General features: G+C 41.3%; 1 long non-coding RNA gene across 1 annotated transcript in view; it reads right to left on the bottom strand.

The window, feature by feature from the left end:
• Positions 1–519: 519 nt before the first annotated feature.
• LOC310999882 overlaps positions 520–15471 on the bottom strand; it is a 36607-nt gene continuing 21655 nt past the window's right edge. Inside the window, exons 3-4 of the long non-coding RNA XR_014596068.1 lie at positions 728–1967; positions 520–577 (exon numbers count right to left, since the gene is read on the bottom strand). This is a non-coding gene — a long non-coding RNA (uncharacterized lncRNA). The remainder of the gene's footprint in view (positions 578–727; positions 1968–15471) is intronic.

The following is a 15471-nucleotide window of genomic DNA, read 5'->3' as shown; positions in this document are numbered from 1 at the left end:
AATGTGCTATAATGTGTTTCACGTTCGTGTTAACTATCACACAAGTGCAACCCAATGGAGTAAGTAAATATATGACAACAGTTTAATGGACACCTGTTTCAGTGCAACAGTTCAAAAAGGTCGGTTAGGTTAACATTGCTGTGTCAGTTTGGTACAATTACGTAGTACACTAGGGAGAAGAAAAAGGTCACCATCTCCAATGTTCTCTCTGTGTTTTGTTTTGACTGCAGGGAAAACATTCTTACATCCAGATGTTTGATAATATATGAACTCAACAAGTGGACATTTTGAAATTCAGTCTGTAATGGCTTTATTTTTGTGGTACAGATATTAGAGGGACACAGAGAGTTACAAGTTTTTTCAACATGAAATATCTATAATATCTATCTGCTCTCATTTGCCTCCCTCCATGTGAATAGATCACTATCCACATTAATGCTGTCCGCTGACCTCTTGCTTAATGCTTTGGGAAAAGACTTTTGTCAGGAGCATAACTGTCTTCTTCTGGGGAGGTGCTGAGGAAATCCTTCTGCAGTTTTGTGGCTGGCTCAGTTTACGCTGCTTCACAGCTCTGACCCTGAGAAAAAGAATAAATGACACACAATTTATTATTTTTCAATTAACACCAGGGAAAAAGGCTTGGCATGAATTATTATAAACAATAGCAACTGTAAAAATAAATAACAGCCATCTAGTAAACATAAAAATAAAAAATGATAAACAATACCTGCTGTTCATGCCTCTGAATTTTTATGGTGCAATCCCTGTAGACTTGGAGACAAGAAGCTTCCTCCTGGAACGGCAGCAATTTAAACCTTGGATCAAGGGCTGTAGCTCTCTAGAGATAGTCTTTAAGATCAGGATCTGCTTCCTCCCAGGTCTTGGATGATGGTTGCCTTTGTCTTTGATGGTGGCACCGTCCTCATGTCTTGGTGCCATAGATGTGAGCAGCACTTTCTTCAGTCATTGAAACAGAGCATGGTGTCTCAGTGCTCGTAAGGACTGTTACTGTTTTCATTGGTTTGAGTAGCTGAATGAGTTCCTCTGCCAGTTTCAGTTCACTGCCGGTGTATACATCAATGTCCTTGACGGACTTCTTTACAGCCTTGTCCATTAAGCCAGAGGAGACAGCGGGCTGTGGCTCCACAATGACATCATGACTGGCATATGTCTTATAGGTCTGGCATCTCTTCCTTTATTAGCAATGTATGGTGAGGTATGGTGTATTTGTGGCCCAAGCCCAACAGTATCTTTGGTAGTGTGACTGCTATTGTGATATCCAGCTCAACCAGCTTCCACTTATTCACCACGTTCAACAACTAATAAGCTAAGTGTGTACTTGTATGGCTCTCGCACAGGGGCCTGTTGTTTGTAACACTGCACTTTTCATCTCCCAGTTCAAAATGTAATGAACATTCATGGTCAGGTAACTCTCAGTTGCCCCGGAGGCCCAACAATCGCTGGTGAGAGGTGTGTAGGAGGTTCTGGCCAGCTGGTTCTCAATTTCCTCACCTGTCTGTTCATCGAGCTCAGGGATTACTTTGCTAGCGAGGTGCGTTTAGGAGAGCACTGTATAACGCAGCTCAAGCTTTTTCACCAAATGTCAAAATCATACATCAATAACAAAAAATTCATATAATAATATGACTCTTTCCCTTTTCCAGCCAAATTAGGGTAACGCACCGGTGTAGATGTCCCATTATATCATAAGCCATCATGTATGTGTTACCATTAGCATATATGACGTATCAAACAATGCTTACAGATGGTGGTATTCTTACAGTATTAACAACCTTCATTACCTCACTATTGTTGTCAAAGACGAATCCAAAATGTTCCCATACAGCTGACTTAACAAACGACGGTTTCTCTTCAGCTTCCACATGTCGTCCTCACTTGTATTCTTTCCTCTCTCCATTTTGCTCCATGGATGTATTGTCCCGCCTACAGTGGGGGAAGACCACTCTCTAGGAATTAGGAAAGAAAACAGGGAAGGGACAAAAATTGTTATGTTGTGAGCAAAATGATTTCCTTAATTGAAAAACTGCACTCACATGCACAAACTGGGCTGTGGTTTGTGTATTGAACTTTTAGGGAGAGGGAGGAGAGGAAAGGAGAGTTGAGTAGAGCAAACAAGACAGTATAGGGTTCAACTGAACTGAAAACTGCACAAGTGCAGAGCGCGGAAAAGCGTCATTGAACGTTCTAATCTTCAGTGACTTTGTTGGAAAGATCTGGAATCCTTGACCGTTAAAGTTAATCTCATCATAATACGGGTCTATTTTCCAGCTCACAGTTTGCTGACAGAGGAAATCATCATGCTGGGGAGAAACCAAGCGTTCACACTTCAAATTACCGGTGACCCCAATGCATAGTCACACACACACACACACACACACACACACATGCGCGTGCACGCACACACACTCACGCATAAAGACAACAGCACAATCACACACCCCCACTCGAACAGAGAGAGAGAGAGAACATTAAATGAACAGATGCACAAAGAGCACATGCTGACATGCACATGCACATACACAGATGGACACACACACACGCAAACCCACACACATCCATATTTGAAAACACTAATACCAATTATGTATCAATCTGAAGAAATCAACTTCGTATTTCTTTGAAAAGTTATCAAGTTTTCCTGAAAGTTGGACCTTGAACCACAGACATTTAGACTGAAATCAAATCACTGCCAATCATTACTTATAAAAAAAGATTTTCAACTCAATAACCATTGATCAAGAGCCTGAACCTGAGAAGGTAAGCCTATTATTAGCTCATTATGCTATTGCTGACATGTTTTCTCCATTTTTACTCATGAATTTTACACAATTATATTGTATTAGAAAAATGAAACCCATCTATAAGACAAGCTATTGCCCAATTACTACCTTGTGATTATTGAGCTGTGGTTTGAGGGCCACCTATGTTTTCACATTGCCTGTTCACAGTGTGGTGAAATGGAAATGAAAAATTGCCTGATTTGTAGCTTAACAGTCGTGGAACAGAATTTCTTCATAACTCTGTCCTTTCATTAAATTACTTAATTACCTTATACTCTTTTGAATGTGTCAATCTTTACTGCTTCACCGGACTCACAGTCAGCTCAATAGCCTCATCAATAATGAGGTCCAACCTGCTTAAACAAAATGTGTGTGCTGATAAAACAAATCAAGCTCTTACGTAAACATGCGGATACATACTGTATAGGACACACACACACACATACTCACACACGCGCCACTGCGAAAGACAGTGCAGAGAGAATGTGACCGATGAGGCAAATGCAGAGGAAAGCAGAGTGCTCTAAAAGACACTTACAATATGGAGAGGTACTTAGTCAAGGTCATTATTGTACTGACTGTGTGCATGTGTGCGTTCCTGCATGTGTGCGTGAATGCGCGTGTGTTTGTCTAGTGACTACAATAATGCAGCCATTTTCAGCTATACCAGAGCGCAGTAAAAACCATTAAGTGTCTGACTGTCTGACAGAAGTGCTGACTGTAGATTACAGATGCTTTACATTTGAGCCTGTCTTGGCTCCATATAACTATATGTTATTTTCAACAGCCATGAATGCAGCAATGTACGCCTACATCAAGCAACATGCTGTGGTACTTATTCCAGTCCACATTTACTAGCAGAGTTACACATGTTGATTATGGTGTAGGTGCCCTTGAGCAGCTCTAAAATCAACATACGGAACATGTTTGGTTTCTGTCTCCATGTTATTTTTGCCAGTAGCAGAACAATAGAATATGTTGCCCTTTATAGTTTGCAGTCCATGCCATACATCCTACAATCCGGGTGTCAAAAGTTTATAATCGATTTTTCATTGAAGATGCCATTTCTTAGCTGAGAGAAACTGGGTCACTTTACCGACTGAGGTGATGGTCAATCAAACATGATCTCCAAATAAAGATTACATTTATGTGGTAAATCATTTTCTCTTTAAAAAGCCTACAAGAACTTTACAAAAATATAATTTCCTGACATAAAAAATCTCCAAAATATAGAGGAATCAGCCTGTATGAAATTATACATTTTTAAATGTCAGGTGTTAGGGCATTATCGGTCTAATTTCTATAGTTTTCAAAGAGCCAACATCTTGTTTATTTGGTCTCCTATGTGTTCAATATGTAATATCCTGCCCTGAACTGTTACTATGAATGATGAATACATTCGTGCAACCATTTGCAACACAACAGAAGCTCTTAAATGTGTTCCGGCGCTGCTCTATGGTGGTATGATTAAAAAAATGACTCAAGTGTTACTAAACCACTCAGGATGGGGATTCCTTACAGACTGAATAGAAACAAGGAGTGGCTCTGTGCTAATGGTTTAGATGCGCAGTCTACACATGCAGCCTGGCGATTTCCTGTTGGCGATCAAATGTTTGGGAGATGATTGATCTCAAGTTCACTCCAACAGCTATGCTGGGAGGGAGGGAGGGAGAGGGAGGGAGAGAAAGAGAGAGAGAGAGGGGAAAGAGAGCAAGACAAAAGACTGTGTGGAAAGAGAGAGAGTACGAATGCAGTTGGGGCGAGAAAGGGAGAGATAAGCAGCATGTGTGAGCCTCTAACCACCAGCTGACACTCTTCATCTGTTGTGTTGTGTCTGCACGCCTGTTTCACCATCGGAGCACTGTGGGTTTGTCTGAATACATCAAAACAGCCAGAAAAACAGAGTGAGAGAAAGACGGAGGGAGGAAGAAAGAGAGCTTTCTTAGAGAGACTCCGGCATCAGCTCTGTCTCACTTTCTCTTTCTTTTATTTCTCTCTGTGTAATATAATTTTCCCACTCTGTCCTGCTTTTATCCTCTGCCTGCCCCCATTCCCACTTTGTCTCTCTGTCTCTCTCTCAGCGTCTCGTCTCAGAAGTAGAGTTGGGAGTTGGGAGCAAAAGGCAGGAGACAGACAAGATAAAAGCTGTTTCCTGATTCTGCAGCTCCCAGCTTCTCTGCTGTCAAGCAAGAAGACAGCTAGTCAAGACAGAGAATTTCCTGCTAGATGTATCCCTGCACAGCTGCTGTCGCTAACAGGCAGACAGGCGCCGAGAAAAGAGGAGGAGAAAGACAGACAGTAGGACAGATAAAGAGGCAGAAAGACTGGTAAGCAGATACGCAGACGGGGGTAAGGAGGAAAACTGAAGATGATCATGCAATATCACCTCTATGTTAAAATGCAGACTAGTTTGTGTTTCATATGCGATGCAAAAAAAGATGAGTTAGAACATGTCAGGTAGAGGAGATGATAAAACCTGCATGAAACAAATTAATACAATAGTTTCAAGTGGTAGCAGGGTCACTAATGATGACACACAGAGAGATATGCATGTAATAATAAGAGAGACAATACGCTCACACACACACACACACACACACACACACACAGATATTTACTGGATATAATCATAGTAGATAATAGTAAGATGGTTAGTGCTTCCTGTAAGCTCTCTCTCTGTCTCTCTCTCTATCACACACACACACACACACACACACACACACACACACACACACACACACACACACACACACTCTTTTGAAGCCCCGGCCTGAAGCTTGTTGTCTTGCAATTTGTTTGTTTTATCTGTGGGGAAAGTGTCTCCAATTCTCCAAGCAGATATACAGTAGATGAAGTGGAAACATGAAATGTTCACAAGTGCGCACAGCAGACTGCTGGTTTGATGACTGTCTGGTGTTAAGTTTAATACCAACAAATATCACTTGTTACAGAGAGGGAGCCTCGCTTCACTTTCTGATGACTTCACCATGAAAAAAGCCTTTTACTTTGTAGGGGCATTTGGCAGCAGGAGAACAAAAAATATCACTTTCTCTTTTTGTTTTCGCAGCATCCAAGTTCACTATCCTGACACATTACACTGTGGTCCTGCATCGGTCTAAACCTCAATCAGGCTGGGTTGACATCCTGACGACCTGTATGTGTGGCCATGTAGGCAACATCAAAGGAGTTGTGTGTGTACTGTATATACGTAGAGAGAGAGAGAGACAGATTGATGTAGGTATACAGTATATATAGTATATACACATGATAGAGAGAGAGAGAGAGAGAGAGAGAGAGAGAGAGAGAGAGAGAGAGAAGATTTTTGATGTTGTGATCATCTGTTTTTGGAACTGTAAAAAACGATACATTTAGTTTAAAAGAATTTTACAGTCCTTTAAGTTGCTTCAGAATTAAAATTCCTCCAGTGAGGCATTAAAAGGCTTTTGCTGTGAAGCAGCTGCAGAAAGTGTTGAGTTTGCCAGAGGTTAACGACTCCTCGTTCCAAGAAATGTGTTTTGACAGATTTCAGCACTTATTTTTGTTGGTTCATCTGTTTTAAAATAACGCATGAGAAGAACGGGAGAAAACATAGAATGACAACTGACTAAAAAGGTGGAGGCGACAGGTATTTTAGCATTAGCAACTCTCCCTTTAATGCTTCAATCAGCTACATTGCTTTTGCAGTGAATTCCCTTTTGTATGGCAACATGCTCTGCTGAAAATTCAACATGTGTTGCTTTTCTTGCATTTTAAAGCAGATCCTTTGGTGTTCCTGTCTCAGTGCTCCCCCTCACATAGACACGCATTTTTGCACTGCCACTCCGCTTGATGAGTACACACCTGAGCAGACACATACTGTACATATAGGCTACCATCTCTGTCGCACACAAACAAACACACACACACACAAAAACCAGATCTCACGCCTCTGCTTGCAGATGCCATACAAATATGCATCAGTCACGCTGTTCAGTTCAATCTTACATGTTCCACTTTAATTATTCAATAACAATTTCTCAGTTTGGTCATGTGTAGTGACACTGATGGTATTGCAATGCACTGCAGGAAAGACAAGCTTTACTAAGTGATTTATCTTGTATTCTCATTCGTCAAGCCTGTGTTGAGACACTTAAATTCACATTACAGTGCCGCGCACGCCATTATCAGCAAATTTCCAAGCCTCGTAGAACAAACAAGACCTCACAAGTTGGTCACAGCATGATATGCGTCTGCACATCCTCTCCCTGATAACAATTTAAAAAGCTGTTGGTGCCACTTTGGATGATGCCAAATAGTCAAACCAACCAGTGTGACATGTGTTTGTGCATGCCAGCTGTGGTGATAAAAGTCACTCTACATAGGGCGATTACCTGCTGGAGCGGCAAGCCGGTATTACTCATGCATTAACCTCTCTGCATTTGGCCGTGTCAGTCAACAAGTCTGGCCACTCTCTCCCACGCAGGCGTTCGTTTCAAAAGCATTTGGACTTTTAGCTCCATGATAGCTAACTGCAGCTGGATGACGACAGCATGCTGTGTTTTGTTCAGGGTTTTGCTGTAAAACAGAGGCAGATAGTCTGTCACTACCACAGAAAATGCTCAACTTGCCTTATCCTTAACTTTTGTATCAGACAGGACGGCCAGACGCATCCCATGAGACTACAACTTGACACCAGTGGGTTTTTTCCCCCCCTCATGTTGTCTGAGCTACAGTAGACAACATACAGGAAGAACACTCCCATTAGACATTGCTGCTCTTCCTCAGTGGAGCTGATATCATTTTTGTCATCCCCTCTCTTGTGCCTGTCTTTTATATTGTGATCCTCTGACTGTGGACTGCCCCTCTGTCTCTCTACTCTCTGCCTTCAGGATGTAGGCCCTTGTTTTTTTTGTTTTTGTGTGCGAGTGTGTTGTATCTTTTTGTGAAATGTGTGTGCGTATGTGTGCAGTATCTGTGTATCCCCTCCAACCCCATAGGGGCTGGTATACGAGTCTGGCCCTCTCTGCCTGCCATTGTTATGCCAGCTTTGTGCCTTTGAGCAGCTGTGAGTGTGTGTTTATGCCCATAAATGTGTGTACGTGTGTGTATATAATGTGCATGTGGGAGTGTGTGTGTGTGATATGTACTGTCTGTGTGTTTGCATACTGTATGTGTGTATGTGCTTATTGTGTATGTGCAGCTCCATTCTGCCAAGACCCAGCTCCTCTCTGTGTCTGTCCATTGTGTCTAGTGTTGTGTTCAGTGGCTCTGGGCATTTGGCCGCTATAGAGCACAATGCAGAACGGACAATAGTTGGACAATAGCTGGGATACTCTGCGGAGCGGCCGGATGAGGCACCTACCATGTACTTACAGCACCAGGAGTTTGAGTGTACATCACTCTCTGTTTTCACACACCATCACTCCAACCTCTCTGCCACTCTCTATTGTGTACATGATGTAATATCCTAAACATGGTATGTGATGATACTTAATTAATTATGCACTATATTGCAGTGCTTAAAAAGCATCCGGTCCAAATGTGACTGGCAGCCAAGGATTAAAGGTGTGTGGGTGTGTGTGTGTGTGTGTGTGTGTGCCGTTTAGCCACCCAGCCATCATGCCTTGCCCCCCTCCACCCCCCCTTTTTTCTTTTCAATGACCTCCTTCGTCCAGCAGAAGCCAACCAGCAGCTTGACACCCGGTATCTAAAATCCATTAGTCATTCTTTCTCCGTCGGTCCATCCATCTCTATGTCTCAATAAGCCATCAGTGGTTTTGGTTCTGATCCAAATCAATCCTGTTCTGACACTGACCAGAATCATTCATCTCTCCCTGCTGTCTCTCTCTATCTTTCTGCCCCTCTAACAGTAGGAGTGTGTAGCCAGCTGCCAGCTAGCATCAGTCATGTTGTCAGGGTCTAGCTCTGGGGCTGCTGTTGGCTGGGAGGGCAAGTTCTGCCACGAGTTTCTCTTCCAGTCCGTCCCTAAACAGCCTTGATGCACTGACGGCATTTAGCAGTGATGGCCTTGTCACATGGTTTCAGAGCAAAAAAATATTAGGCTGTGCAAGCAAAACTTGAGGATTGTTTCAATGCATAGGAACTATTTCATTGGTTGAGAGCTGTCCCAATCAAATGTGTCTGATTTTCTGTCTTCTCAGTTTTGCCAGACTGCAAAACAGAGGGCTGAATAAATTACCTTTGAAATACTTTTATTATAATATATAATAATAATATGATATATATTATTATAAGGTAATGTCATTTAAATTGGTCATTATGCTAGAAATGCTAAAATGTTGTCTTTCCTGTCTTCCCTTTTGTGTGTGTGGGCTAAAAAAAAGTGCTATTTTAGTTTAATGCTTGTGAATGACAAAACTGCTTCAGTTATTTTAACAAGTAATTCACATTCCTTATTTCCTTGTTCCTTGTGTATTATTGTTATAATACACTTTAATGTTGTTCTATTGTGGTAAATAACATCTAAAAGGATAAATGTGCTCAAATAAAGAGGCCAATTTGCACAATTTTTATGTTTCAGTGGCTTAAAGTTTGTAATTCTGTATGTGTATGTGTATGTGGTAGTTAATTCTCTAATACAGGACATTGTCATCAACGATTCATTCATACGGCTATAAGCTATGCTGTAACTGAACGTTGTATCTTTCCTGTCCTGAAGTGGTTTAACTTTTCACCTCAGTGCAGTGATGTAGTGCATGTGTACTCCAGGGTCTGTTAGCATGCTGTGAAATCATTGGTGGGTGTGGTTACAAGTGTAACAACATTTCTAACCAAACTGACGAGGTGAACAGTTTGAGACGATCATCCAGGGCGAGCAGTGAATCAGTTTTTGAGTGCTTTAAAGGTATTTCTCTGGTTTATTTTACTTGTTTGCTACAATGCTACGGCTTGATAAAAAATAATCTTTGTTTGTCATTTTGATAACTCATGTTGCTTTAATTATGTACTTTTCTGTTTGCAGTGCTCCCCACGTTTAGCCTTTTGCTACGTGGATGGTTAAACTTCCCCGCTGGAGGAAAACTCCTTTTCGCTGATGTGGCTGATATGGTAATGCACAGCATGAACAGCTGTTTCAGGTTCATAAAGGCACAGACAGAGATATCTCACTGAAACAGCTGAGCTTCCGCTTATTGTCTGGCTCATACATTATTTTCAGACGTTACTGATCTTCGAACATAACACTGAATCACGCGTCGTCTTCGTTGTCTTGACCTGTGCATCGTCCTGTGTTCTTGGAAACAGCTGTCATAGATTCAGTGTGCAGAGAAAACAGCTGCTTCTTCAACTTCTAAGCACAATGATTAGCCAAGTACCTGAACTAACGTCATGTTCTCCACTCCAAAGATCAGAATCATTTAGAGTTAAAGTTAGATATTACTGTTTAATGTACTGTAATGTAGTAGCATGTTCTCCTCTCCTCTCCTCTCCTCTCCTCTCCTCTCCTCTCCTCTCCTCTCCTCTCCTCCAGCAGGTGTCATTTACCTGCTGTCCACTACCCAGGGACTCCATAACAGACTTGACAAAATTAAGAGAAGATCCACTCCCCCCTCACGTTGTCTTTCTCTTTCTCATTTGCCGTCTCCCCTCTCCAAACCGCCCCCCTTTTCCATTTTTCTTTCTCCCTCCTTCCCTTTCCTCTTTCTTTGAGATCAAATACAATCTATCTACCCTACACGACAGGCAGTTTGCGGCTCTTGCAGGCCTTCAAGATTAAAACATGTAAAACTATTCTGCTTTTTTATACGTATTTTCCACCAAAGCCCACAGAGTCTCCTCCAGATTTAATTGGCCCTATAAATAAACCATTCTGCTGCAAAAGTCGTTTAGAGGGAGAGAAATGGGAGGGAACACACACAGAGAGACAGAGACACTGAGAGAGATGGTGAGATGCAGAGACAGAAAGACAGACTAAGAGTGAGGGTGTGAATTACCACCGCAGATGAACGTAATTCTCTTACTCTTGCTTGAAAAACATTCAGACAACTGACTTGGGGTGCAAACAGACAGAGGCAGAGACGGCTTCATCAGAGCAACCAGAGAGGAGGAGGGGTACTATACGTATAAAGGATGCGTGTGTTCCTCACAAGGAGATGGAGGTGACGAAGAAGAACAGATGCAAACTGAGGAGAAGACTAACTTGCAGAAAAAAGAGAAAGAAGCAAGTGGAGGAAGTAAAAAAAAAAAGAAAAGAAGCAAGGACAAAAGTTTGTGTGTTTTTAGAAGTGACAGCATTTACAGATGGACGACAGGTCTGCTACTTCCTCCCACTGTAAGAGAACGGTGGCGCTGGTGACATCATTTAGAGAGTCACTATCATAACTGTCAATCACAATGCCACACACCTTTTATAGCATCAAAGAACTAATTAAAAGCAAACATATCAAAAATGAATGCTTGAAAATACACATAAGAAATTGAAAAAATATTATCTACCGGTATTTGATTTTCTTCGGTGTGGGCCATGTCCCATCCACTAACATGGAGTGGACAGGGTTTATAAACTGCAGCCAGCCACCAGTTGCAACTGAGATGTTTTGACTTCTCTTTTTGGCCACTGGCTTGTCACCCATTTTTATATACTGTACATTAATTGTTTTTTAGTGATGGGAAATTAAACACCTCACAACAATCTTGCAGTTAATACCAATACCAATTAATTTTTAATTTTTGTAACGTCCTCTTACCCACCTACCTACATGGCCAAAAGCATGGCTGCTTTCCATGGTGGACAAATCCCTCGTTATTTACCGATACAGCCCTCAAAAATGTTATTCAGTCAGAGATAAGTAAAATATAAACACACCTGTCGGCTTCATTCACACGAGAGGCGGGGGAGAGTCTGCTATTTTGAGTCAGTGCGTGAATAAAATCTTAATACTACAGGATACAATGATGTTTTAGACAATAATGCATTTCTAATTTTGTGGCTACAGGAAAGACCTGTTTTCATTTTCACCACAACAATGTGTCTGCACACAAAGAGATGTCCGTGAATAGAGATGGGTTTTTTTTTTCTTCATTTTGGTGTTGTCTCAAAGTCCCTAACCCTACAGGACAGGATAATCCTGTCGGGTCCAAATATTTGTGGCCATTACTTTGTGTTTTTTCAATCTTCATGTGTTTGTTTATATTCTCTTTGAGAGTTTATCACATTAGTTTTTGTACACCTGCAACCCAGGCATTAAGACTGTGATTCTGAGGTACAAAGGAATCTGTACACAAGTGGCTCATTAAGTTGAACAGCAATTAGTGGGATGCGTGAGCTTTGATACAGGTTTGAGAGATTTTTAAAGACAGTTTTGAAGGCAGCATAAGGTAACCTGAAAACAAGGCCAGATAGCTGCTGCTTGATTTGCTGGTGAATCGTGCTATGAAAAAGTCAGGTGAGGTAGCATGAGGAAAATGCCAAACATGAGCTGGAAATGTTTTTAACAAAGAGGAACAGTGGTTGCAAGTTATGAAAAAATTGAAAAAAAAAAAAAACATCACTGTTTGTGTGTAAGACATCTGTATATCCGTGTGTACGTTCATGTATAAGAGAGAGAGAGAGCGTGACTGCAAGATTTGTGTGTGTTTGTGTGTGTGTGTGAGATAGAAACAGAGAGTAATCATTGCTGTGCAGGGTGTTGACTCTACAGGGATGTGCAGTAACATGCCGTCTAATTAACAGTGTCCTCTCCGTGTTGAGGCTGGTTCCCACAGCCCCAACAGCCATGATTAAAAGAGTTGCTCTCAAAGGACGGGAAGCTCTTCCAATTCACTCCAGATACTTCCTGGATGTCGTCCACACACAATCAACCATCTCATCTTGACCAGAAACGGACGCTCTTTTAACTCTCCGTCTCAATCTGTGACTGGGTCCTTTCTCAAGTACGCACATACTTTTCTCCAACTTTCTCTCTCGTCCCCCTTCATCTGTGTGCCGCTTTTTCTTTTTCTTCTTCTTTTCTTTGGGCTTTTTCTCTCCCACAAACACTCCTTCACTTCCCTCCCTTCTCACTTCTCTCACCCTCGCTGTCTGCCAAGGCTTCACATCAAAGCCGGTGATTGGTTTCTATCTGTTCAGCAGGCAGTATTTTATCCTGCTTTGTGTGAGGAAACCAAAAATAATCAGCATGAATATGGAAAAACCTGCTTCTATGGTAATATCCAGCCCAGTAATATCCATATCAGTCAAACTAACTTGGCTTAATTTGACTTACACACAAACGGATGGCAGCACTTTACTCCATAGTCCCCTTGGCTTACAGTCACATTGTAAACACTGACTTTGCCTCATGTGTATAAATATAGCAGCTTGTCAAGGTTGTTGGCTCAGTGCTGAAATTGACTCATGTACAGAAAGCAACAATTTACTTCATTTCTGTTGTTTTCTTGGCACCACCTCCACCTCCTGATGTAGAGTCTCTTCACCTTGGTTTGACTCGTCTGTACACTACCACTACCTCAAGGTTGTTGGCTAAGTGTTGTGAGGCTGCTTTAAGAAGTTTCCTCGACAAGGTCTCCAACTTTAATTTAATAGTTAAGTTGAATTAAATTAGTCTCTTGTCCTTGGGCTCAAGTTTTCTGAAAAAAAAAAATACTCAGCTGGGACATGGTATCAGAAGGTTTAGGTTCTGATAGTTTCAAGTTTAAAATGCACAATTTCAGAGTTACTGTGGAACAGTATTTTAACACTGGGTATGATGCCTGGTTTTGGTATACTTGACAGTTCCAGTTTTATAAAATGTTGAAGCAAAAATAAATAGATTTGTTGATAACTACACAATTATGTAATATTCTTTACTGATGAGATGTTTGAACCATGTGTCGTTTATAGAGCACTTTATTCTCCAACAGTGAAGAGCTTAAAAAAAAGTGACTTTCGAATAGTGAATAGCGTAGCGAAGTAAATTAGCAGATAGCTTTCTCACATCTCACAAAATCACACTGATCATAACTGCTTTCTGTCAGCATCACAAATTCATGTGTAGTTCTCCAAAAGACATGTACAAATGTGCTTCCCTCTACTGCTGGCTCTTTTAGTTTTTGGCAATTCTGCCTCAATTAATTGAATGCACTTTGACTTCACATTAAATCTTGGTATGACTGGGCAAAAATCTGTGAATGTCTGTTCCGTCCATTTTATTTATATCTATGGATTCATCTTACATGAGGTAACGTGATATTTTCTTGTGTATATATATAATATGAAATATCAGTGACAAATATTAAATATTAAGTAAATCTGCACTTGGCTATACTTTATAACATTTCTCCCAATGTGACACATCAGATTCTGTTTTCATGCTGTCAATAGAAGCAGAGAGCCGTTGTATGGAGAAAAAAATGGGATAACTATGGTAGATAAACAGAATAGGCAGAGACATGCAGCCATGAACACATTAAGTTTCATCCATCCCAAGGGACATGTGTGGGTCTACATCTTCCAAGGAGTCTGAAAAGTCTGTGGAATAGGTTGTAAAAGTTAGTCTACAAAAAAGTGTTCAGTAATGGCACCTGTTGTGTTGAAATAAAGCAGCTGCTGACACTTCAAATCTGCCACCTGCAGTGTCATAGAAGCCTCAGATTAGCAACAACAAATGACGCATTTCAGCAAATTGCTTCCTATGTACTCTGGCTTTAACTTCAATCAAAGTCTCCCACAAACCCCGGCCTCAGTGGAAAGCTATACCCCGGTTTCATAAATTCTTAGGTGGAGATGACAAGCTGTCTGAAAGGAGGGAAGGTACCCACCATTTGGGGTCTTCATCCCTAGAAATAATAAGTTCTGAGTAAGCATATTTTGATACCACAGTATTAGGAGGAATCCCTATGGCTCAGTGGATTAAGTCTTGTGACATGATGTGAATCCTCCCAATCTTTGTCACATTGTCCTTTTTCCTGTTGCTCAGTGAAATGAATCAGACAGAAATGCTTTTATGTGGCAGAAAATGGAGAGAGAAGTACAGAACGACTGTAACAGACTGAGGGAGAAAATAGGGAGGGTGGAAAGACATATTTCTCCCTCAAAGATTGATAAAAGAGAGATATTTCTGTAACTCCAGGCTAATTCAATGAGTAGTGCCAGATCTCGCTGGGGATTTACAGGCCTGGCTTCAAAACAATTAGCTGGAGAATGGGAGCCGTTTAAAAGACGAGGAGACGAGGAAATCTTAATACAGCTGTGGGTATTTCCCCATGGAGGAGTCATTTTTACAACCTCCTTACAGAGTCTCTCTCTCTCTCTCTCTCTCTCTCTCTCTCTCTCTCTCTCTCTCTCTCTCTAACTGCTAGCCAATCTCCTCTGTCTCATTTCATACAGAAGACAATTTTCTGAAAGCTGCTGTAGGGAAAAAGGAGTGAGTGAGGAAGAGAAAGGACAGCAGTGCAGACAAAGTGTGGAGAAAGGGGAAAAAAAGAAAGAAAAGAAACAGATACCAAAGAATGAGAAGGTGTTAGAGAGACAAACGGAGGAAGTTATAGACAAAAAGAGAGATAAAACACAGCGAGACAAACAAGAATAAAAAGAGACAAAAGGCAAAGAAACACAGCAGCAGAAACAGATGTGGCTCAGCAGAAGTTAGGTTGTGGATGTCTGGGGAGCTGGAAGATTGAACATCCTTCTCTCTGTCTTTATGAGGACTTCCTGCTTGCTGCCCTATGTATGCTGAGGGCCAATCAGTGAGTC

This window comes from Trachurus trachurus (genome assembly GCF_905171665.1).
Source record: "Trachurus trachurus genome assembly, chromosome: 16".
NCBI lineage: Eukaryota > Metazoa > Chordata > Actinopteri > Carangiformes > Carangidae > Trachurus > Trachurus trachurus.
This window is presented reverse-complemented; position numbering and strand designations above follow the sequence as displayed.